Source organism: Pipistrellus kuhlii, unplaced genomic scaffold, assembly GCF_014108245.1.
Source record: "Pipistrellus kuhlii isolate mPipKuh1 unplaced genomic scaffold, mPipKuh1.p scaffold_m20_p_11, whole genome shotgun sequence".
NCBI classification, from domain to species: domain Eukaryota; kingdom Metazoa; phylum Chordata; class Mammalia; order Chiroptera; family Vespertilionidae; genus Pipistrellus; species Pipistrellus kuhlii.
Genome location: NW_023425416.1, coordinates 33,221,206 through 33,248,341, shown reverse-complemented (window position 1 = coordinate 33,248,341; position 27,136 = coordinate 33,221,206).

Below are 27,136 nucleotides of genomic sequence, written 5' to 3'. Positions count from 1 at the left end.
AAGATCAAGGGTGGTCTCAAAGGCACATGCTCTCGTATTTCCCTTCTCTGAATCCTGTAATGTTTTACCTCAATTTCCCCTGAGGGAACAGGCTGTGTAGAGATGGGGCTTATCTTCTTTACATTCAGATGGTTGCATTTCCTGCTTAAAATGTCAGCTGGATTGTCTCTGCACCCTGCCTCCCCCATCTCTTGGTCTCGCAGAAGCTGTCTGCTGCTTCAGGCAAACTTAATGATGGCAGGGCTGCAGAGCCAAAAAAGGAAAAACACCTGTGGCCAGTCTAAAGTTTAGTCCTGAAATAGACAGGCAATGGCCATCACCTGCCTGCTGTGTGAGAGCCCAATCAAGTCTATTCATCACAACTGTGCAGATAAGAGCTTCCCACCCTCACCCCTCCTTTAAAAAAATTTTGTTTTTCTGATTTTGCTGTTGTTTTTGTTGAACTAAGTGTGATAGATAGGAAGGAAACGGAATATAGCAGAGGAATGGTGCCCTATGCCTGGCCCCGCTGAGGGGCTGCTGCTTAAACACAGGGAAGTGGTCATTCTGGGAGGTTAGAGGGGAAGGACTCACAAAATATTCTTAAAAATAAACTTTCTTTTTAAAATTCGACTATAATATATTTTTAATGTTTCCTGAGGAAATTATGAAAGAGAAGAGAATGAGAGCTAATGGCCGCTAAATTCAATGAGGACCTTTTGTGTGTTTGAGGGCATGTTAGCAGGATTTGGATGCCATGTGCCGTGGCAGGAAAAAAAGAGAAGATAAAACATTGCACACTTATGGACACCCTGACACAAACATATCCTCCCATCCTTATCTTTCTGTAAATCTTGATTTTTTAAAATTTCACGTGTTTTTGAAATACTTCCCTTGGCTTCTGTGATTCCAGTCGCTGGTGTTTTCCTAGTGTCCTTGGCCGACTCCTCTTTTTCCTTAGTAGACGTCTTTCACTTTGCTCATCTTAACTGGTGTGGGCCGTAAGCCTAAATCATTTGTTTTTTGCACACCATCCTTGGGAGATTTCTTTCATCCACCACAAAGCTGCTGCAAGTTTCCATAACTGACAACTCAAGCAGTCTCGAGATCTCTCCTAAGCTCCACCTCAGTTCCTAGGGTGGCCACTCGCCCTGGTGCTGGCCAAGGAGATACTTGCAGACAACTACTGCCAATTTTTGTGTGTGTCTAATCTTTCTGACCAAAGTACTTGAGTGCTATCCTTTCCACTTCTTCTGTAGAGAATGATATGAGGCTGGAAGTGGGGAAAATGTCAGTTATCACCCAAAGCAATGTATAGATTCAATGCAATCCTTATAAAAATGCCTGTGACATTTTTCACAGAAGTAGGTCAAATAACCCTAAAATTTATATGGAATCAACATAAGATCTCAAATAGCCACAGTAATCTTGAACAAAGAAAAAAGTTGGAGGTTATAACTCTACCTGATATCAAACTACACTAAAAGGCTATCATCACCAAAACACATGGTACTGTCATAAAAATAGACACACGGGTCAATGAAACAGAATAGAGATCCCCCAAATAAACCTACGTTTATGGTCACTTATGACAAAGGAGGAAAGAATATGAAATGGGATCAAGACGGTATTTTCAATAAGTGATATTGGAAAAACTGTACAGGTACATGCAAAAAAAAAATGAAACTAGACCACATTCCTATACATTTGCAGTAATAAACTCCAAATGGATTAAACTTAAATTAAGACCTCAAACCGTAAAACTCCCAGAAGATAGCATAGACAGTAAACTGTGACATTGCTCTTAGAAATATTTTTTTTTCTGATATATCTCCTTGAGCAAGAAAAACTAAAGAAAAAAATAATAAATGGGACTATATCAAACTGAAAAGCTTTTGCACAGCAAAGGAAACCATGAAAAAAAAAAAAAAAGACAGTGCACTGAATGGGAAAAGATCTTTGCCAATGATACATTGGATAAGGAGTTAATATCCAAAATTTATTAAAAAAAACAACTCATACATCTTAACATAAAAAGAACCACAAACAATCCAATTAAAAAATGGTCAGGGCTGAAACTGGTTTGGCTCAGTGGATAGAGTGTCAGTCTGCAGACTGAAAGGTCCCAGGTTCGATTCCGGTCAAGGGCATGTACATTGGTTGCGGGCACATCCCCAGCAGGAGGCAGCTGGTGGATGTTTCTCTCTCATCGATGTTTCTAGCTCTTTATCCCTCTCTCTTCCTCTCTGTAAAACATCAATTATATATATATGTATGTGCATATATATATATATATATATATATATATATATATATATATATATATAAATGGTCAGGGATCCTGGCTGGTGTGGCTCAGTTGGTTGGGCATCACAAAACGAAAGGTCACTGGTGTGATTCCCAGTTAGGGCACATGCCCAGGTTGTGGGCTAGGATCCATTTTAGGGTGTGACTGGAGGCAGCCTAGCAATGTTTCTCTCTCATTCTCCTTTCCTCTCTCTCTAAAATCTATAAAAATTTTATTTTAAAAAAAGGGGCAAAGGACCTGTATAGATATTTCTCCAAAAGTGAGATATAAAATAGTCAATAGATATATGAAAAGATGCTCAACATCACTAAAAGATAATCAACATCAGGGAAATGCAAATTAAAATCATAATGATACATTACCTCATACCTGTCAGAATGGCTATCAACAAATGGCTATCAATAAGTCAACAAACAACAAAGTGTTGGCAAGAAAGGGGAACCTATTAGGTGCACTGTTAGTGGGATTGCAAATTAGTGCAACCACTATGGAAAAGACCATGGTAGTTCCTAAAAAAATTAAAAATAGAACTACTTATAACCCAATAATTCCATTTCTTGGAATATATTTGAAGAAATCCAAAACACTATTTTGAAAAGATATATACACCCCTATGTTCATTGCAGCATTATCCTAAATATTAAAAAGCTAATATGCAAATTATCCCCTCAATGGGGAGTTCGACTGGGAGTTCAACCAGGACTTTGACAAGAGAGTGGGGCCAGTCGGCCCTCCACCCATGTCCTTTCCCCCCACCCAGCCCCACCTCCAGTTGGCCTCACACCCCAATCAGCGGTGGGGTTGGCCAGCCCCCACCATTGCATGAATTTGTGCACTGGGCCTTTATTTTAGAATAACCAAGATATGGAAGCAATCCAAGTGCCCATGAATAGATGAGTGGATAAAAAGTGATATATATATTTTTACATGGCTATAAAAAAGAATGAAATCTAACCATTTGTGATAATATGGATGGACTTAAGAAGATATTATGCTAAGTTAAATAAGTAAGTCAGAGAAAGACAAATACCCTATGATTTCACTTACATGTGAAATCTAAAGAACAAAATAAATACAAACAAAAGAGAAACATTCATAGATATAGAAAAACAAACTGATGGTTGCCAGATGGGAAGAGGGTGTGAGGGACTATGTGAAAAAAGTAAGGGGATCAATAATTACAAATTGGTAGTCACAAAATAGTCACAGGGATGTAAAGCACAGCATAGGGAATATAGTCAATAACATTATAATAGCTATGTATGGTGCCAAATGGGTAGTAGACTTATCAAAGAGATAACTTTATAAATCATATGTGTCTGACCACTATGCTGTACACCTGAAACTAACATAAAATAATATTAAATGTCAAGTGTAATTGAAAAAAAATTAATGTTAATTATCCTCAATATAATCATAAATTTAACCTTATCTCAATTAAAAATTCCATTATGATATTTTCTGTGACTTGAGATTCTAATTTCATATAAAGATAATGCATACAAGTATAACTGAGCTCTCTTGGGTGATACAAATTAAAATAATCATGCATATTTAATTTTATGTAATATTTATATTTGTAAAAAGTTGAACTAATTTTTTTCCTAAGTTGAATCATATTTTCAATGCACTAACAAAGTATAGTTATTTTGAAAAATATTCTAAGGTTATTATTTTGTAGGTGAATAAGTACTCCATAAAATGCTTTCCTTAAATATGCAGATTTCATACATCAACTTTACTCAATAGAAGATAGCCCTGCAGATAACTTTGTTCTACCTGTTTCCTGTCTTTCAGATAAAATCTATCTACTTTATACTAACTATTTTTTATATTTTTGGGCCAGCTTATTTTTGTTAAAAGCACTGTCAGAATGTAGCACCATTATTTAAATTCCAAATATCCTCTATAGTTTTCCAAGGAGAATCATCGCAATCTCCTTGGGAAGCTCTGTGTTTGGGGGCAATTGCCATATGAGTTTTTATATTTTAATTTTCTTGCCAAATATTTAAATATATTTGATGACTACCAATGCAAGCTAAAGGATTTTAAGAATGTGTTCAAGGGGATTATATGAGAGGCCTCAGATCTGGAGGGATTTCTCAGAATAAGAGAATAATAAAAAATATTTATTATGCTTATTATTAACATTATTATTATTTATTTATTGTTGTGTTTATTATGTTAATTATTAAATGTTTATTATTATGAACAGTTTTTTAAAAATTATTCTTAGCAGGTTTATGAGAAAATATTTTGGAAATATTTTGTAAATTTATTTGTTAATCAGCAAATCTGATTTCTACAAAATTGCTCACAGTGAATAATTAGCTATTTTTCATGTCTGTAATGCTTAGTTAAGAATGATAAATTTTAATTATAGATTTTTATTGTTTTTCTTTTCAGGAGAAGCAATCCAAAAATGTAAGATTGGTCTTAAAGTAAAAGGTCACTAAATTTCTTTTTTTTTTTTAGAATACAGGCCTTTGCCTATTAATAGCCAAAGGTCATGAGATTTTAATGGTTCAGGTCACAAGTTTTGCCACCTTGTGGTAGTTAGTGGTAAGTCAAATATTATAAACTAGAGGCCCCATGCACAAAATTCCTGCATGGGGGAGGGGGGGGGCCCTCAGCCAAGCCTGCACCCTCTCCAATCTGGTATCCCTTGCACAATCCAGGACTGCCAGTTCCCAACTGCTCACCTGCTTGCCTTCCTGACTGCCCCTAACCACTTCTGCCTGCCAGTCTGATCACTCCGTAACCACTGTTCTGCCAGCCTGATTGATATCTAACTGCTCCCCGGCCAGCCTGTTTGCTCCCAACTTTCCTCCTCTGCCAGCCTGGTCACCCCAAATTGCCCTCCCCTGCAGGGTTGATCGCCTCCAACTGCCCTCCCTTACAGGCTGTCTTGTGGTGGCCATCTTGTGTCCACATAGTGGCAGGATCTTTGACCACATGGGGGCAGCTATCTTGATCTTGTGTGTTGGAGTGATGGTCAATCTGCATATTACTGTTTTATTAGATAAGATAGAGGCCTGGTACATGGGTGGGGGCCAGCTGGTTTTCCCTGAAGGGTGTCCCGGATCAGGATGGCGGTTCCCTTGGGGTGTGGGGCAGCCTGGGCAAGGAGCCTGTGGTGGTTTGCAGGCCAGCCATGTCCACCCCCAACCCCTCTGGTGACCCAAGTGGAGGCCCTGGTATCTGGGATTCATTGTATCTTCTACAATTGAATCTTTGTAGCCTGGAGCAGAGCCAAGTCTTTTGCTTGCACTGTGGGGTTTATTCACCTTCTATAATTGAAACTTTGTATCCTTGAGTGGAGGCTTGGGCCGGCCTGGGTGTATGGAAAGCTTGGCTTCCTCCATTGCTGGGGAAACCCAAGCCTCCCTCCTGCTCTCTGCAGCTCTGTGGCAGCAACCATCTTGGTTGGGGTTAATTTGCATACTCTCTCTGATTGACTGTTGGGTGTGCTATTGGGTATAGCGGAGTGATGGTTAATTTGCATATTACTCTTTTATTAGATAGGATATCATTAGGTAGGATTAGTATAAAAAGCTATGTCCTTGGACAGTAATGCCCAGCATATTTTCCATTGAAGCATCGTTTTTTGTCTCTCTTTTAAATCTTTTGATAACCACATTCTAAGATACAAATTTTCATCAGGGATTAGGAAAAAAAACCACAGCCAAATAAGACAAAAATCTATACCCTCAAGACCATTTTCATACTACATTTGAAATATTTTTTTTATTATTATTTGAAAAAGAAAGTACAAAGAAGAGAATCATACAAATGAAGAAAAAACTATAGGAAAATTAGATTAGTCAGATGACCAGGAAATGTTTATGAGTACTCACTGCAAGTTGATAAAAATGATTTTGTATTTCATTTAATAATGAAAGACAATCACCACTTATCTCTGACACTTGTCTATTAAAGTACAAAAGTAAACCTATCTACCCAATAATTTTCCTTCACATTTCAGGTGGAACCAATTAAAATACCTCAATAATCATACAGGAAACACACACACACACACACAAAATGCACACATAGTTAACATATAATAAATAGAAAATAGAAATGTCCCATACTTCCATAATCAAAAGACAGCAAACACAAGCAGTTTGATGTGTATGCAGTCAGATATTTTTTAAAGATCGAGAAACATATATTTTTCTTCCAATGTATATTCTTTAAGAGTAATTGCAGAGAGAATATAAATAGAGAAGGCAATGTTTTTAAAAAGCTAAAGGAAGGCAGATGAGGTCAGGAGATAAGAGAATTCCAGGCAAATTGGAACAATATTGCAAAAAGATTTCTTGGAATTAGCTGCTTCGCCAAATTAAAAACGGGGGCAGGGAGGCAATGACATTGTAACACTCATTTGGACATTGCCAATTACTTCCACTAAAAACATCCAATCAAATCTCACAACTATGGACTCTTTCTATTAATAGGACATTTGAGATTTTTTAAAAATCAATTGTGCTCAAAATCCCAATACTTTCATAAAGAAGGGAACCAAAAGCACATAGTAGGAGATGCCAGAGCTTGGGTACTCAATGAATGTTGGTTGACATATTAAGATGCACTGAAGTCATAAATGGGGTTGAGGATTGACGGGACTTCAAGCTGGACAGTTTTGTTTTTAACCATTTTAGCTTGTGCTGAAATTAAAAAAAAAATCTCTCTCTTAAGTCTCCTTGTTTTGCTTTCTTTTCATCCATACATAGGAATAATGACTTTTATGATATGACTTGCGAAGATTTAGTGATGTCTAAATCATCTTAAAATAAACCAATCTATGCTTAATTTTTTTAAGTGAATGATGGCAGTATGAATGAGTGTCCCTTCTTTCGATGAAAAAGTATTGGTGAGAGTTAGTTTGGGAATAACCTCATTATTCCTTACACTGAACCACTAGTGGTCCTTTCTCCTGAGAATGGGCTCAGGTAGGAACTGCCATTCAATGCTGGAAGATATCCATAATACCAGGGCATCTATTTCATAAGTAGTTTTCAATAGTAGGAATGGGCTCTGCACATGTAAGACAAGACTGTTAGTGTGAATGTGTATATTTCTTTCTTTTTAATATTTCCTTTATCACTAAGAAAAATTAAGTCACTTGGAAACTACAAGAAAATTAAGTATGTATAAGAAATGCATGGTCTAAACATGGCTGCCTGAAGTCTCAAGAACAGAAGGGTAGCGGATGCTCTGGTGCATTGCTCAGAGCCCTCTGGCTCTTTGAGTTTCCGTTTCCTTTCCTAACAGTTGAAGGAGTTAGAGGTGATTGTGAGGTCTTTTGATTCCTGCCTGCTGTAAATCTGTGTATGCTACAAATTTTTAAACCTAAAAATTACTTATCTTTAGGTACATGAATGGTGCCATTGTTTTGGTTGGATGTTGTCCTCACCATCAGAACCGGCAATTGGGATCCAGAAAATAAGTTCCCAGTGGAAACTATAGCATTGACCTACCCAGGTGTTTAAAGTGGGACACTGTATGGGTGCCCCCCCCCTGGCCTGTGGTGAGGCTAAAGATCAGAGGACCTAGGAAATGTGTGGGAGATAAGGGGGTCACAGGTGTATCTACAGTTGAAGAATGCTGTGCTATAGATCGCTTGGCAGTCGGAAGGTAAGAAAGGACGCTGCCAGATCAATATACCCCTTTTTAGAAACTGAGTTTACACAGGAACAGTTGCCAGTATGGGACTGGCCTAATGATTTTATCTCATTCTCTGTATGACTTTTCTCCAGTGAATCTTGTAAGGGAACCAGCTACCTGATCCTTTAATCCAGCTAACATTTTATAAAAGAAGATTCAAATTAGTTTTGCTTATTCCAGATGCTTTATATGCAAATGAGCTTCACAATTGGTGGCAAGTAAAATGTGAAGCAGACTCCATGTTCTGTTGGAGGAAATAATCCCACCTGAGTACCCTCCCAAAATGATGGGAGGATTTTTTCCTCCTTGTGGCTCCTGGCTCTCTTTCCTCCAGGGAAGAATTCCAGAGTCTTCAGATATCCACTGGGACTCTTTGATGCCAGGGAGGAACTCTTCAGATTCCTTTTATGTATCGTTAGTTGGCTTCAAGTTTCCCCAAACAACATGTGGATCACTATCTCTGCCTTCCATAAAAAGCATTACCTATGCAGTATTAATCAGAGTTTGCAAGTCAAATATTAAGATCATTCCTTGGGGCAATCCAGTGGCACAACTCTGCCATTTTATATTCCCCTTTGCAACTCTAACTAGATAAGGGAGACTGAAACATTGAGCGAGGAATTATTTATTTAAAGCCACAATCCAACACACACAGACTCTGGATAAAGATTGCTCTCTCTCTCCCTTATAATAAAAGTGGCATCTTAATGCAGAGCAGTGCAGAGCCTCAACCTTGCCTGTGGGGCTGCTTTTACGTCCTCCTGTGTAGCCTGGCATTTGCCCTCTAGCATTCCCATGCTGCTTGGCTCCAAGTGGAAGTGCTGCTAATTTCAAATGATTTATTGGGGACAAGTGGGAGGCCCATCTGATCTAAGTCTGTTTGTATTGGGCTCCCTGTGTCTAAGGGGTGATTTTAAGACAAAGTCTTGTCAAGGAGGGATAGGATAGCTGCTGTTGGAACAGAGCTCACTGGTGTTTCATGCAACTGCATGGTGCCATTTTCTGCAGCAAGGAAAAGGCAGAGAATCAACCCCAAGGACAGCCGCTGAACAATGGACTGGCAAGGGGATCTGTGCATTTCCCACGGAGCTATTTGTTTGAGGGCAGCCCTGATGGATGCCTCTAAGTGCACATACTCCATTAAACTGGTGTTGGGAATAGGGTTTTAGTTTAAAAAGACATGAGCTATGCTTTAGGCCTCATTGTTCCCCAACCCTGGGTAGCATGGGCATGCATACTCTCTGCTCCTGGGTTTTCAGGACTTAGAAATGAACTGATTGGAACTGAGCTACTGGATGTAGCAGCTTGGAAAACCCACATGGCTTTCAGACTCTGGTCAACCCAATGGGAACCATGACCGATACTCCAGTTTCATGCTCTAACAACCCTTTAATGTGAAGAAAGAATAGGGTTGGATACCCTCTTCTTGCACATGCCTCTGGGCACATTGTTAGTGATAAAAAAAAAAAAAAAAAGTTCTCTGAACTACCTCTTTTCTTCACCAAAACAAAACAATTTCCCATAGAGAAACACCTGCACATTTTTAAGAACCTTTATCAACCCGAAAGGGTTGGCCCATTAATCAACTGAAGTTGACAAATGTGAGCATTCTTCACATGTAGGCTGAAAAGCATTGTGGTCGTAGATTCTTATCTCCTATCTTCCTTTCATTGCTTGAGGCACCTAAGGAAACAAGTCCCTTCCATTGATATCTCTGCATCATATTCTTTCTCTTCAGCAATAACAACAAATAGTTATGTTTCTCGGGGAACAAAATTAAGAGCAAAAAAATTTGGACAAGTTTGGGTTTGTTGCAATAAATATTTCAGAGAGACAAATTGAGTTCTTAAGTGCTTTTATTTTGACAGAGGTATTCCTATATTTTGGGAAAAGTTGTGATCATCAAATACATTCACAAACTTGCAACATCTTCCTGGTTAGGAGCTGGATGTCTTACAAGACAAAAATGGTAGAGTTAGGATCTTGAAAGAATTGGTATTCTAGAAGAAAAAGTTTGAGTGGCTTCTTAGAAATATTGGACAGTAAGAATATATAACTTGTACAAGATTGAAGTACATGTTGAAGCAGAGGTAAATAAAAGTAGTGAACAAATTTTTTCTTTACATTTCTAGCACTAGCATAAGACCTATTATATAGCAGTTCTTGATACCTTGTGAATGGGTAAAATGTTGAAAGATAAAAGAAAAAAGGAAACTCGTGGATGAAATTAGATTTTTAAAACCCTAAGCTTTTAAAAGATGGTAGGCCTCCCTGTGTAATTCAAAATAATATAAAAACAATTCTGAACTGTAAACAAGAGTAAAGAAATCCAATAACATTGAGATTTCTCCCATGGTACTTTTTAATAAGATCATAAAATAAAATCTTTCAAAATATTTTTCTAATTTTTGGGGGCCTCTGCTTTGCGGATATCCTGAGCATGTGCTTGGTTTCCTACTGGATGATCCAGCCTTAAGGGGCCTTTAGCCTTTCACCTACAGACTTATTTCCTTGTTCATCCCACAGGCTTTTATTGAAGGTCAGTTACTTGAGAGACTGAGAATTCATAGGCAGAAAAATATCAAGCCTCAGAAGGGCTCAAAATCTAAGGGAGATTAATGAACGCATAACAGCCCTGTGGTGAGAATTATAAAGTTCTCAGCAAGGCTCAAAAGGAGCCATGAAGGAAAAAAGCAAATTCTGGAGCCATCAGAGCAGCCTTCCCAGAGATGACCCCAGAGACCAGTTTGGAAAATGATTCACATGGACAATGAAAATGGGCATTGTGGGTACATGACCTGGTGATGGTTCTTTAAAAGAAAGGGACACCCAGATAGAACTATGGTTGTAGTTGGTCCCAAGTTCAGGGGCAAAAAATTGCAGGCCCACTTTGACATGCTTTCACCTTATTGTTTTGTTCTCAGGTTTGGTGCATTACATTCTCTCATACATGTTGCATTTTTTTGTAAGGTCCATAGAGGTTCTAAAGCTGCCTTATATGTTTATTATTATTATTTTTTAATTCTCCCCTGAGGATATTTCCCATTGATTTTTAGAAAGAGTGGAAGAGAGGGAGGGAGGGAGAGAGAGAGAGGGAGAGAGAGAGAGAGACGGGGAGAGAGAGAGAGAGAGAGAGAGAGAGAGAGAGAGAGAGAGAGAGAGAGAGAGAGAGAGAGAGAGAGATGTCTATTGAAAGAGACGTTATCAATCGGTTGCCTCCCAAACACCCTGCAACCAGGGCAGGGGACCAAACCTGCAACTCTTCTGTGTACCTGCTAATGCTCTAACCACTAAGTAACACCAGCCGGGGCTTTCTCCCCTGTCTAGATTTGGTTCCCCTAGTTAAGACCTTTATAATGGATCACAATTCTTATAACCTTACAGTTAGTATTTAAATATCTGGTAGTAGTCCACATATCCTTTTGCTTTGGTTTGTTTGGTAGATTTATAATTACAATATAGTTAGATAAGAGAGACTTTTTCCTCTGTCCACATTTATTATGTGGACTTTATACTGTAATGCTCCTCTTAATTTGATGTGTGCATCCGGGCACAGGTGGAGGACATGCATAGATTTAAGTGATACACTTGGTGCCTCAATGTCTGAGCACCTGGGTGCATCTGGGGACAGTTACAGAGCTAATTGCCAGGTGTTGTGCATCACAAGTACAAAGATCTCCCAAGCTTCAAAAAATAACCACTTTGTGGGATCCTTAAAGAGAAACATTCAAGGATGTCTCCATTTTATTGAATATTTGTTAATTATGAAAAGTAGATTGCCATGTTGATGGGACTGGGCTAGACTAGGAGGGGCATGGAGACAGTAGTGTGTGGAAAGGTGCCTTCCATTTATAAGCATCAAGAAAACTTTATTCCTTTGAGTGTAGCATGAGATAGTCTATCCTCTAGTCTAACCTATAGGGGAAGGTGGGCATCATATTTCTCCATGTTCTTCGGGAAAGATTGGTCCTTTTCTTCACTGGTATCAAGAAAACCCCAGGCATCTCATGGCTACTGGGTGATGGAGATACTACAATAGTAGTGAGTGCATGAAAATTTGGGTGGATTGAAGGTGAAGAAGTCCTGGTTCCAGCCCAAACTGGTTAGGCTCAGTGGATAGAGCATCGATCTGTGGACTGAAAGGTCCAAGGTTCGATTCCGGTCAAGGGAATATACATTGGATGTGGGCACATCCCCAGTAGGGGGTGTGCAGGAGGCAGCTGGTCCATGTTTCTCTCTCATCGATGTTTCTAACTCTCTATCCCTCTCCCTTCCTCTCTGTAAAAAATCAGTAATATATTATTGATTATTGATCAATAATATATATATATTATATATTATATATATATATATATATATATATATATATATATATCCACGAGTTTTCTTTTTTCTTTTATCTTTCAACATTTTACCCATTCACAAGGTATCAAGAACTGCTATATAACAGGTCTTCCTCTCTGTAAAAAATCAATAATATATTATTGATTATTGATCAATAATATATATATATATTAATATATAAAAAGAAGTCCTGGTTCCAGTAAGAGATTGTAGACCAATGGGCAAAAGACTGTGGAGAACAGCAGGTGGCTTGGTATGGCCCTGCACAATGGCAGACGGATAGTGAATGGAGCCAAATATAATGATACACATTAAAAACCAAAGTAAGAATGTATACTTTAGTTAATAATTAGACAATGGAGATCCCTTCCCATGGGTTTTAAATTGGGAAGCCATGTGATCAGCTCAGTGTTTCAGAATGAGTAGTTTACCTGCAGTTTGAAAGTCAGGTTGAAGACAACATTACCAGCTGCCAGATAATCTGCTAACACAGCCTATACCAGTGGTCGGCAAACTGCAGCCTCACAAGCCACATGCAGCTCTTTGGCCCCTTGAGTGTGGCTCTTCCACAAAATACACTGCCTGGGTGAGTCTATTTTGAAGAAGTGGCATTAGAAGAATTTTAAGTTTAAAAAGTTTGGCTCTTAAAAGAAATTTCAATCGTTGTACTGTTGATATTTGGCTCTGTTAACTAATGAGTTTGCTGCCACTGGCCTATACCAGCAGTGAAAGTGATAAGATCATAAGATAGAAGTAAAAGGTGATTAGCTCCTGAATTAAAGCAACAGATTCACTGGGAATGAAAATGGCAGGAAAGAATTCAAGGGCATCCAGAAAACAAAACCAAAACAGTACTCAATGGAAAAAAAAAAAAAAAAAAAAAGGATTAGGAAAAAAAATCTCAAGATAGCTTTCTTCTGGCTATCTTGGATGGATGGAGGTTGGGACCAGTCACTCAAATAAGGAAAAAAAAAATCAAATTTGTATATAAAGCACAGAGAAACCAAGTGGTTCTGAAGCAGCCAATCCTATATTCATTGGTTTATTCACTTTGGAAGTTTGATTCTTTGCTTTATATCATCATTAGAGTATGCTAACCATGGTTTTCGTTTTCTTTAGTCAGTGCTGTGGGTTTAAAACTTTGAATTAGTTGCTAAGATTTAAAAAATAAAAATCATTTCATATTTAAAAAATACATTTCTGACTACAATTGAAAAATGGAAACATCAATGTGACCAGGCTAAGGGATGCTCAGATAGCTGGTGAACATTTCTGGGTGTGTCTGTGCGGGTGTTTCCAGAGGAGATCAGCATTTAGCTCAGTAAGGGTAAAAACCACCCTCACTAATGTGGTGGGCATTATCCAGTCTTTCCAGGGTCCGAACAGAGCACAGGGTAGTGGCAAACTTGCTCTCATTGCTTGAATGGAGACATCCATCTTCTCCTATCCCAGCACTAGTGGTTCTCCGACCTTCAGACTTGAACTGAATTATGTAACCAGCTTTCCTGGTTCTCAGGCTAGCCAATAGTGGTACTTCTTGATCTCCATGATTGCATGAGCCAGTTCCTATAATCTCTCTCATTCTCCCTCTCCTTCTCTCTCCTATTGGGTCTGTTTTACTGGAGAACTCTGACTAATACAATCTGCCAGTGCACCCTAAATCAATAATTCCTTTAGACTGGAGAAGTGCCATTCAATTTGGCACAATCCCCACTATTCCCTGTTGTCTCCTGGATTGGCCTGTTTCACTCATTCCCATTTCCTGTGTGGGAGCTATAGGTAGCAGATGCTGTCAAACCCTACCCATAATCCCTCAGCTTGCCTGGGAGGTTGCCTTCAGACAGTTCAGATGGCTTCCTGTATCTGTCTGCCTGAGGCTGTTCTCTTCCCAGCAGAGTGCACTTGGCACATCTGTGGACCAGGCCAGAAGTACCAGAGAACTACTCCCCAATAACTATCAACCAACGAGGGGTGGGAGTTATTGGATAAAGACCCAACTTCCTTGCCACCCCAGTGAGACAGTTTTGAAGTGTTTCCAGGTAGTCTCTCAGAGAGTTCCCAGCAGGAATGGGTCCCAGTTGCCTACCATGGTAACCCACTCAACAACACACTTCATTAACCATAACCACTTTCCTGACTCACTTTGCATGCTTCATGGCATCACCTCCAAAATAAATAACTTGCACCCAAATCCCATCTTAGGGTCTGCTGGAGGGGAATTCAAACATAGACTGGACCTGCAATCAATACATTTTTCATCTCTGATTTAGACCCCCTTCTGGGTCCTAACTGCTCTTAGGAATAAGGTTCAGTCTCAGATTGTCAGAGAAGTGACTTTTGAGGAGGCAGAGGCTTAGGACCACAAATGAATTATCTGAGGTCACACATCATGACTGATTCAAATACAGGATGTGCCTGACTCTCATGACCTCCAAGCCAGTGCCTCCATCCACTGGCTCAGGGTTAGGCAGTAGACAGTGCCCCCATCGGCCAAACCCAGCACCTGCCTCCTTTTGAGAATGAAGTTTAATTGGGACACAGCCATGCCCATTGGTTTACCTGTCCTCTTTGGCTCTCTTACTTCCTCAGCAGAGTTGAGTAGTAGGGACAGAAAACCTCCAGCCCACAGAGCCTGAAATATCGATATTTACTATCGGGACACAAATGTTTGATAGCCCTTACTCTGCGTCATAGTTGTTTGGGGGCATGGGCTCACTTACGGGGAAAGCAGTAACACAAACTCCTTTTTCCAGATGCTCATTGGAGCAAATGCGAAACTACCCCCCTTTTGTTCAGTTGGCAGGGGATGTGTGTGGCAGAGCCAAAGGATCAAGGCTGCCATGCTGACTTCTCCGGATAAATTAATTTTTTATTTAAGCACATCTGCCTGTTTATTTGAAGAGGTGCGGTGGCCTCCACTTGTGTGGAGGAAAACATCACACTGAGATCTTAAGTGTCACAGCAATTAGTCAAATGGGGAAAGATGTCGCTCCAGAATGTTCAGGGACACTGTACTTGATAGTCTTTAATTTGCTCAATATCACAATTAAGGTAACTTCAAATGTGTTATAACCTTAATAATGTCAACATGTTTCCATTATCTCCGGCATACATGTTATTTTTAACCTACTTCTCACACAAGAACATATTATTGCATTTTTTTGGCTACCAGCAAAGGGGCCCTCTCACATGCTTGTGAAGAACTTAATAACCTGTAGAAATGTTTTACTGGTGAGTATTTTGGAATTATTGGAAAACCACTCAGAGAATTGAAGAAAAAAAAATATACATTGTCATTGGCTGGTAGATAGGTCTTCCTGAGGTGAACATAGTGAACAGGAAGACAGATGAAAATATGTTAGTGACAAAGGAGGCCCATGCCAGTGAGGAGGGCCATATGGTTGAATTCAGTCAGAGACCTGGGGTTCTAGCTCTGGCTTCACAACCCATAAGCTGTGTGAGCCTGGAAAAGTTGCTGAACTTGGCTGAGAGTTAGTTTCTACATCTCTAGCAAAAAAAAAAAAAAAAAAAAAAAAAGCCCTGCCTGCTTCCCAGCAGTATTCATATGAAAATGTAATTAATTGATGCTGTGTAAGAGTTGTGTAAACTTCACAGAGCTATGCAGATATGCATCCTCATTGCACAAAGCCAGGGACATAATATATTGAGGTGATGAGTGATGCTGTTCTCTGTAGTCACTCATGGCATGTGTTTCCAGTGGTGTTTTAAGACAAATGTAAACAAGAGGAAAAAGAGACAGAAGGGACAATTCATTTCCTCCATCGTAGAGCTGCTTTGCCAGAAATGAGAGACCTGCAGAGTTCTATACCCAGGCCCCCACCCAGTGGAAGGGGGCTTCTGGCTGGGAGAGAAGCAGTGCTGAGCAGCAACCAGAAAATGGAATTTGTGGGAGTCAGTCATACCATTTCGTTCTGTGCTGAGTGGCCAGTGACCAGTGGCAAGCTTTTATTTTCTTATTCTGGGAGCAACATCTCTAACCCAGGGCAATCGCTCATGTCCCTCCTCCTTCACAAACTCTTTAGGGGAATGCATAACCCAGTGCCTGTATTATTGAGGTAAACATTTATGTAACTCCGATGCTTCCACTGGTGTGAAATTACTGATACATTGGGATCCTCCATTTTCCCTAATTAGACCAGTGAGTGAGGGATTTGCAGAAACAATTCCAGAGACTCTCACTTTAATATTAACTAATGTGCACTTGGCCTACTTTTTGATTTTCCCACTGAACATATAGGGTCAGTTTCTCATCTTGCTGGCACCCCTGTGGAGTATGCTCCAAGCTCAGAACTGCAATGTTTTCAAGGGCAGTGTCTTTCCTCCCTTTACCTTTCTCTTGTCCTTTGCTTCCCACTAGGACTTGAGGCACTGTCCATCCAAGAACACAGCTATAGCTGGGACTCGACAACTATTTTGATAGGTTTGTCCAGTGATTTCAATTAAGGAAGTGGAAACCTTTTCATTCTGTGTTGTGATTTTTTAAGTAGAAACCTGTATGATCAATGTGTGTGTGTGTGTGTGTGTGTGTGTGTGTGTGTGTGTGTGTGTGATATAGTTGGGAGAATGACAATTTGGGGGGTCAGACAGATTGCATTTAAATTCTAGCTCCTGCACTGACTTCTTTGCAGTCTTCAGCTAGTCACTTATCTGAACTCCAGATTCCCCATCAGTAAAAGGGGGATAAAACTTAGCTCTTACCCTGGCTGTGAGGTCATAAGAAGGTAGATGTTTTTGCTCCCTGGATCCTGGCTTTCAGATAGGATCTGTTAGCAAAAACAAACAAATAAACAAAAAAAGCAAAAAAACAAAAAACAAAAAAAACCCCACCTTCCTCATCCAGAATGACTTGACACACCACTGGACAAGATGACCTTAAGTTCCCTTCCAGCTGTCATATTCAAAGATTTTACCACCTTTCCCAAACTTTAGTTTGGCAGATTGTCAGGCTGCCAGAGGCACCAGGAAAAAAGGGCAGAGTTAGCGTTTTGAAGACTATGAAGTAGGCACATAATTCTCAGTCTCCATTTCCTATGTAAAGATGGCCCTGCTTGTCTCCAGATTCTTCACTCTACCCCAGATCTCCATAGCCTCACAGCTCACAGCTGTTTCAATATAAACAACTCATCCTCACATCTGAGCTGGTGTCCAACTCCATTTGGAAGTAGCTAAATAGAAGAAAGAACTTCACACCCACCTCCTCTGGGAATGGCTTTATTACCCAGAATTCTAAACCTCAGAGGGAAATACTTTTCTGCAGGGGCATCTTCTCTAAGTTATCAAATGCCACTGATGTGCCAGCTATCTTGTTTGTCGACCCTGTAAAGCCAGCTTTGAGGTCAGAAGTGAAAGTCTCTGCTATAGTTGTTAAAAGAGGAGTTTTGGGATTGAATAGAACCATGCTTTAGTCATGGTAGCACAGCTCCTTTGCTTCTCTACCTTGCACAACTCACTTAATTTCTCCAGTTTCCTATATTTATATGTTGTAGCTATCTTTGGGTTGTTGTCAGAATGTGATATTTTCCTGAGATAAATAACCCCTGAAACCAGTCACACCTCTTATCATCATCATATGGTCACTTGACTCAGTCCAAACCTCAAGTCTCTAACACACACACAAAGTTCTATCCAAAGGCCCTACTATCATCCTAGCAATAAAGTAGTAGAAAGCCTTCTATCATTGCTAGTTAATGACTACCCATTTTCCTGGCTCCTTTAAGTCTAACCAAGGGCTCTGTTGTTTCTTAGTAATACTAAGGTCATATGATGCTTCTGTGAGAATAAGAATTCTCATACCTAAATTCTACTCTCATGCCCCTTACCTTCATATATTCAGAGGCCAGAGTGTCCACTCAGAATAATGAGAAGTCTTGAGACATGCCAATCTGTAATCTTTTCCACTCTAAGAAAAATCTCTATCTTCACTTTTTGTCTCTTTTTGTCCCCCTGTCCTCAGGCTTATGTTTTTTTTTATTACCATCCCATGTTAGATTGTCCAGGGCTTTATTAAATACTAGAAGGGGTAGGCACACATCTCCTGAGAAAAAGGGGAATAACACCTAGAACTGAGTAAGACAAAGTGTATGTATTTAAACATAAGTTGTAATGAGCCTATTCCATAACAACCGTCACTAACAGCATCACTATCATCACCATCATCAACACCATTGTCATCATCATCACCTTCACCATCACCATCATCATCATTCATGCCACCAATGCCAGGAACTCCTTTTTAAGAATCATGACACTTCATGATTCCTAAAAGAAGACAAAGATGCAATAGTTTGGAAGATTTTGTTATTCTTGTGAACACATAGGACAGACAATGTGAAACTCTAGCTGGAAAGGCATTAACTTCTGACTAAGGCATGTCTATGTACCAAAAAAGCCTTCCATTGCACAATATCTCAGAGTCTTCTCACCAAGTCTAATCTTCTTCTAACATAAAATTTTAACCACCATGATATATGGGGGGAGGGCTGATATTATTGGAATGACTAAATAAATCAGCTTGCCAGTATAGTTTCAATTTAAACTTTAAAATGTAAGTGGCTTTTCCATGTGAGCTGGTAGCAGTGAATAATTCACTGGTGATGGTGCCTCCCCTATTTTCAGATAAATGCCAGCTTCGTGTAAATCTCATTTAGCTAATGAAAAGTAAAACACTTTCAAATACAAAAGCAAGTGCAAGTTATAACCACGTCCCCGTTTAATAGATAGGAAACTCCACATAAAAGGCTTAATAGTGTTAGCCTTGGAACAGAATAATTCCAGACCTTTGGTGCGTACAGATGGAGCCCAAAATACTCTTCCAATTCTGAATAAATAATAACAGCTACTATAATATATGTGAAGAGATAGCTCTGTGCTACCTGCTTAGCACCAAGATAAGATCTTTACAAACAATAGTTCAGTTAATCCTTACATCAACTTTGGAAAAAAAACACCGTGCTACCGCATCTCAGAATGGCTACACAACTTTTCAACAGCACATGGCCAGGAAGTGGTAAATCATGATGCAACTTGTGTTTGATTGACTTCAACACCCATGCTGTTACCTATTGAGCTGCACTGCCTCCCACTTCCTAACTGCTTCACCTTGATGAAAGCAGTAAGATGTTGGTAATGCCTCATTTGGTTAGTGACAACTACTGTTCTGCCTCACCAATGTTTTCAACAATTTTTTACTACCATTATTTCCCATTTTTTAAAAAATTCAGTTCGATAAATGGGAGAGAGCATCCCATTGCCTTTCATTAACTTGGTTATCTTTCAATTCTCCAGGTTACATTCCCCACATCCAGTCTGTTGACAAACACTTTCTTTCTATCGTCCAAAAGTTCCTTTGGTTTACTCTCTCCCTATTAGAGTTTAAACTCTAATTCTTATTACTTGTCATGTGGAAGTTAAGCTGGCTTCTAAGATTTCTCTGCCAACCTTCCCTTCTTTCATCTGTAAGGAAAGTTGTGAAAGACTGAACACACTGCTGAGCATCCTCCCAGGCTGTTTCAGCCTTTTATTGTCTTTGACCTATTTACAATTCTTTAATTGTAGATAAATGATAGCAATACAAATGAATCCAGTCCTTACACATGCAAATTATTCTGCTTGATGAATAAACAATTGACCTCTTCTTGCTCAAAAAAACAAAAAGGGAACAAAACAAAAGAAAAAAAAAACAGTTTTGCATCTGTAAATTTATGTCAGTAATCCCTATTGAGCTATTTTTGTGTAGTACTTGGAATTCTCCTTTGAACCAGTGGTAACATCTTACTAGTTCCCTCATTAATCAATACGTTAAATAAAATCATTGACATGTATTTATCTTATATTTGGTTTATCTTCTTTAAAAACACATACACACAAAACAAAACAACACAAAACAAAACTTGAACACACAACACATCGTACCTGACCTTGCTATTTATATCAGCTCAGATTTACCAGTTACCAGAGCCTGAGACACAAATTTGGGCACAAGTGTTTTTCTGGAGGTGACCCCAGAAAGATATAATGATGCAGGGAGAGCAAGTCAGACAACAAGGGAAAATCGATCAAGTGTGTGTATTGCTGAGTGGTTACTACTAGTGGCTCCAGGACTCAATCCTGCTAGGGGACCCTCTGAAGAACCATATAGAACATGTACCTTATAATCATTCCTCCAATGGGTAAAAAACGGGGGAGTCTCTTTTTCAACCACAGTCTCCTATAGCTTGAGGACTGCCTTAAGGGTATCCACTCTCTTGCACTTCCTAGCTATGTTTTCCATGGCTTTAGAAAAAGTTGTGAGGCAGAAAAGTGAGGAAACACTGCTGTGTGCACTGGAGATGTTAAGCTGCTAGAAATGCAGAGCTGGTTATCCTGGCTGCAATAAAATTAAGTGGGTTAAGGGGAGTAACTGCTACACAGCTCATGTTATCTACCCAATCTGAAAAGTGTTTTACTCTTTTTCATTTTAGCACCTTTAAATGATTTCTCATTGCTTTTAGGATAAAATTCAAAGGCACATAGGGCCCTTCAGAATTATTTGGGGATCATTACAAATGACTTCCACAGAGTTTTGTTCACCAACATTGCTATAGATTGAGTTGTGGCTCTCCGTAAATCCTCATGTTGAAATTCTAACCCCTGGTATCTTAGAATATGACCTCTTTTGGAAATAGGCTCAAGGAAGATGTAATTAATTAAGATGAGGTCAGACTGGAGTAGGATAGGCCCCGAACCCAGTATGACTGGTGTCCTCATAAAAGGGGTATTTGAACACAGGCATGCATACAGGAGCATACCATATGAACAGGAAGGTGGCCATCTACAAGCCCAGGTGAGAGGCCTGGAACAGATCTTCCCCTCACAGTTCCCAGAAAAAGCCAACCCTTCCGACAACTTGATTTTGGTGTATTGAGGTGGAAAAAATGTCCTTCTTCCCTTCTAAGTTCCTCTGGCTGGTCTAACAATCAAATTGGCGTGAGACTGATTAGCAGGAGAGAAACAAATTGAAGTTTAATAACACTTATACCTTCTGTACACATAGGAGAGACCCAGAAAAACTGAAAAAGCAAATTCTGAAATAGCAGAGGCCACTACCTTAAATAACATCTTCAGCTAAAGACAAGAGAATATGTTGAAGGTGGGATGTCAGTTATAGGAAGTTACCAGGAAAAGCACAGTAAAAAAGGGTAAGGGGGTAAGGTTGATATGCAGATTTAAAGTCTGGTCTTCCTCATTGATAAGTTTTTTTTCCTGGTTAAGGAGGGAGACACCTTGCAATGGAGATTTTCCTTATACATGTAAATGTCTCTTACAAAAGGGTAACTTCTACTTGGTTTTCAGAGCTTCTATTCTTAAAAATAACTACCCAAATATAATCTTTAGGCTAAACATAATTATGGAATGACAAATTCTGTTCCCCTATAGTCTGGCTTTTGAAATTTTTTAGTTTTACAGTCCAGAAACTAAGTTGGTAAATTGTTCCATCTCAATGAACCAGTCTCCCAGTCCTGGGAAATAGTTTGGTTATAAAGTTGTGTCTCATTTCATTACACAGGTCATGCAGGTGGGCTCCCAAAGGTAGATCTATACTGTGCAAGAAATCAGTTATTTCATAAAGCATTTCTGTGGAAACAAGAGAAAAACAAAGGTTAATGATTGGAGCAGACTATCAATTAGTTTCTGAGCCTAGGGAACATGCAATCAAGAAGATCTCTGGATGTCAGGGTCAAAGCATCTTAGGCAATCTGAAATGTCTCAGATGGCATCATCAGGTGTTCAGGTAAACTTTCTGAATGACAGTGGGCATGAAGAAGATTGTCTAAACATGAGCTGTTGTAATTTCTCTAAAATTATTTATATCAAGTCTTAAACATTCCATTTACGGGGTCTCAGGGACTTTGTTTCAAATCAAAGAATGTGAGAAAACTGAAAACTTAAGTTTGGAGATTTGTTGCCAAATGAGGAACCTCGAAAAATTCAGTTCAGTGCAATTTACGGGTAAATAACAAAAACCTTAAAAGAAGTTAATAGAACTATTAGGTCTAGTAATAATTAATGTCGTTTTCTAATACTTTTTTAAATCGAATTTATTTAAACAATACAACAAAATTTAATCAACAATATAGTTGCCGTTGTTTTCTACTACTTGTGCCCAACATTCAGGAAGCATTTTAATCCCTCTGTTGTAAAATTCTTGTGATTTTGATGCAAGAAATTAGGTCAATGCATTTTTGAGGCATTCTTCATTATTAAATTTTTTTCCAAGAAGAAAGTTTTGCAAAGAATGAAACAAATGGTAATCGGAAGGGGCAATATCAGGAGAATATGCAGGTTGAGGGAGAACTTCCCATTCCAACTGGCGCAGTTTTTCAGCAGTGATTCTTGCAGTATGCGGTCGTGCATTATCGTGGTGAAGAATTACGCCCTTCCGATTAATCAGCGCGGGTTCTTTTTCTCTTAAACCTTAGGCTAACCTTTCCAATTGGGCACTATACACTGCACTTGTAATGGTTTGGTTAGATGGTAAAAGTTCATAATGAAGAATTCCTTTAAAATTCCACCAAACACACAACATCACTTTTTTCGCATGCAAGTCAGGTTTTGGCGTGGGCTGCAGAGCCTCATTTTTGTCCAACCATTGAGGCCGCCTTTTCAAATTAACATACAGCACCCATTCTTCCTCGCCGGTAACAATTTGCTCTAAAAACGGTAAACGGTTTTGACGAGAGAGGAGCGAACTGCAAATTGTGACTCTTTGATTACGGTTGTTGTTGGTCAACTCATGAGGAACCCATTTTCCAAACTTTTGGACTTTGCCAAGTGCACGCAGTTGATTGGAAATTGTTTTTTGTGAACAATTTAAAGTTGTCGCAAGCTCTTGTTGGGTAATTTGAGGATTTTGCACCAGAAGAGCTTGAAGAGCTTCTTGATCAAAATTGGACACACGGCCTCGACCACTCTTGCCATCTAACGAAAAATTTCCCTCGCGAAATTTCTCAAACCAACGCTGGCATTTTCTGGCACTAACTGCATCTTGACCAAGAGCACTACAGATGTTTTTTGCAGCCTCACTTGCTTTTCTTCCTAATTGGAACTCGTAAAGCATGCAGTGCCGAATATGCTCTTCATCCGCCATCTTCTTAGCCCTAGTTTTGCAACAAAAACCAAACCAAACACAAACTTTTTCAAGCAAAACTTGTTAATTGCACTTCACACGTTCTGTAGATACCACGTGTTTGAAGGTTATGTCAATACAAGTCAACACCAAGCAAGATTTTAAACGAATGTTTAAAAACGACATTATTTATTACTAGACCTGATAAAATCTAATACCTGTTAGTGTGAATTATGGTTTCTACTGGTATGTATGTTTTTTCTCTAAAATCACTCTGATTTTCTTGAACCAAAGATAGACAAATGAAGACCAATTTGCTTGCAAACTAAATCTAGTTTCAGTCAACATGGCTTGTTATTTGCATAAATGTAGCAAGGATAGCAATAGATCACCTGGGTTCTTTTAAGTCTACCTTGCTGGAACTTAATAAGGAATCTCCAGATTAAACTTTAACAATCTCTAGTGGCTAAGAAGCCAAGCCAAATATTTTTTCAGATTTCACCCATAATAACTTATTTTGGGTTAATCCCTCTCATCTAAATATTCTCAGCTTCCTATGCTTATCAGGAAGTGACCTTTTGATTGTCCTTGTAAGGCTGCCAAGAACCCTGTAAGTAAGCAAGGTACCAGGCTGATTTTCTAATGGGTTTTATTAGCGCCATAAAATCAATCTTTGTTCCTTAAAGCTTTCTGGCCATATCTGATTCTATGTATGTCTATCTCAAAAATGACATTCCAGTCAAAGCTTGATAACATAACCAATGTTTCCAACTGTGTCCTGTAGTAACATAACCAATGTTCCCAAGTATGTCCTGTTGTAAGGACACACGCTCCTTGAACTTACATAAGTAGCTATATTGCCATAAAAATAAGAATACTCACTAAGAGTGTCCAAATTCTGAAAGGATAACATAGGGATAAAAAGATAAATGTTTCACTTTTGCTTACAAAGATATATTTCACCAAATTGCTATAGGTCATAGGTAGTTTGTCTTATATATGGAAAACAAAAATTGAAGAACCAGTGATGTTTCAAATAAACAGGCATAAAATGTATTCTTCTTCGTTATTTTATTTAGTCCATGTAATTAATTCTTGTTTATCTAGATCTTTTCTGAGTATTTATATGAAGTCATCATTTTCTCTGTTCTGCTTATTCTTATGCAGCTCAATGGTATGAGCTGGAAGTTTCAGAAACCTGCACTCAGAACTCTTTCTATAATTTTTATTGGAGATGAAGCACTTTTGCAAACACATCAGAGAAAAATAATAAATGTAAATGACAGAAGACAAAACTGGCAAAGTTTAAATATCGAAGTTCATTATGATGCAATGGATAGATAAATTTAGTTATTTCTGTAACACACGTTTGATTATTGAGATGTGATTGACATAAAACATAATATAAGTTTAAGATGTACAATGTGTTGATTTGATGCACTTATATATTATAATACTATTACCACTTTAGTATTAGTTACTACCTCAATATTGTCATCTCCCCCCACCCCTTTTTTTGTAGTGAGCATAAGATCTATTCTCTTAGCAACTTGGAAGTTTTTAAGTATTGTTGACTATAATCACTATGCTGCACTTTAGATCTCCAGAACTTATTTATCTACTAGTGACAAGTTTATACCCTTTAAACAACATCTCTCTAAGTCCCACCACCCCCGCCCCAGCCTCTGGTAACCATTGTTTTACTCTCTGTTTTTTGGCGTTTTTAGATTCCACATGTAAGTGATATCACACAATATTTGTATTTCTATATCTGGTTTATCTCACTTAGCAGAAAACCCTCAAAGTATGTTGTTTCCATATCTTAGCTACTATAAATAATGCTGTGATAAACATAGGTGACAGATATCTCTTCTATAACTACCTATGACCTATAGCCTGATCTTCTTGATCTGTGAATTTATCATCTGTTCTTATGATTCTTTCCTTTCCCAGTCTTAGTTTGTCACATCATTTTCTTCTTTTATGTCTCCAATCCCAAATTCTTATTTTCTTCCCTGCGAGGTAAAATATACATACATGTCCTTTGGTTGAAATGTAAGGAGAAATTCATGGTACATGTTATATTTAAGTAGACATGTGTCAATTATCAAAGTCAAGCAGGATCCTTTATGCATTTAAAGGATATATGTTTGATTGCCTCCACTGATTGAATTTAACCCAATTATTGCCACAGATTCACTTTAGCTGAGCTAGTAGATATAGCCTATGCATTTGACAAGAGGACTTTCCTTGAGTTCTTTCCCCAGTGACAATTTCCTGGTGGGAGATAGAAGTTGGAGGTAGCAATGGTGGTGATGATGGTGGTGTTAGTAATAGGAGTGGTGATAGTGGTTCATAACATGTCAGTAGGTGGTGGAATGTTTTCATAGCTCTGTGACATCCATATTCACCTTCTTGATGAATGGTATTTTCTGTATACATTTGGAATACAGAAATTCTCCAGTCTAAGGGTGTTTACCTCTAAACTCTAGCATTTTAGATAATTTAGTATTTTAGAACCTCAAAACAAGTCTGTCTGTCTAATTATCTATCTATCTTCTATTCTTCTCTATGTTTAATTTTAAACTTTATTAGGTAGAAAATAGTTAAGAGAAGGCATCCAATGAGAAAACAGAAGGCTCAAAAAGCAGAAGAAAAAACTATTTTGGTAAGGAAAATATTACCATTTTAGAAGTTCAAGAGGTTGACATAAATAATAGTGAGTTAAAATATTTTAAAAATTAGGCTCAGTGTCAGTTGCCAGTGTTGTGTTAATTAATGCAAATGTGGAACACTGCATGAGTTTCTTTTTAAATTATATCAATGTACATCTGTACAGTAAATATGTTAGTGAATAACCCTAAGACATTCTCAGAAGATCCTTTTCTCAACTGCTAAATCCTAGAAAATCATTGCCAGCATTCTAGGCATATTTTTATATGTTCAGGAAGATCTAAAGGAACTAGTGGAAGCCTACAGGAGTGGTGGGTGCTCTCCTATTCTTGGTATGTACAAATTTTATTATGCAATAGGAGGCAAAGAATAGAATTATAATCCACATTAATTGAAAACCTATTGAAGAAGAAGTAGTTTTTATGCTAGGTATATAATTTAATTTTATGAGATAGGTATTATTAAAATGTCTGCTAAGATGTCTTACATTTCTCAAAGTGAATGAGAATAAAATAAGTGAGAATAAGAGTTAAAATAAGATTAATTTTTGTTGTTGTTGTTGTTGTTTTGACATTATATGTTAGGGTTTCAGTTTACCATTCCATGATTGACATTTTTATCACCAGATGACTTCAACATTGGCAATCTTTTTATAGTGAACAGGAAACAAAAATTAGTGTTTGAGTTTTTAAAACATTTCCCCCCACACTATTAAGGAGAATTCAGTGCCTGCCAGCTTAGACTTTGTGTCTTTATTGTATAGAATTAGGAAAATAATTCAGGGAGAGAACAGCAAGTCACTGACAATGGCCTGAGTGACTGACATTGGTAAAAGCATAGTTAGTGGTAGAAGAAAAATTAACATATTCAAGTGGGGGAGGAGTAGAAAAAAACAAAGCCAATGTAGATGGGTTGTGTTGTGAGGTAGATGGGGAGGAAAATTCTTTTCAGAGAGAATAAAAGAAGACTTAGTATCTAACTTACAGGAAAGAAAGTTGTTAAGGTATTAAAAACTTAAAAATATGATGATATCAAAA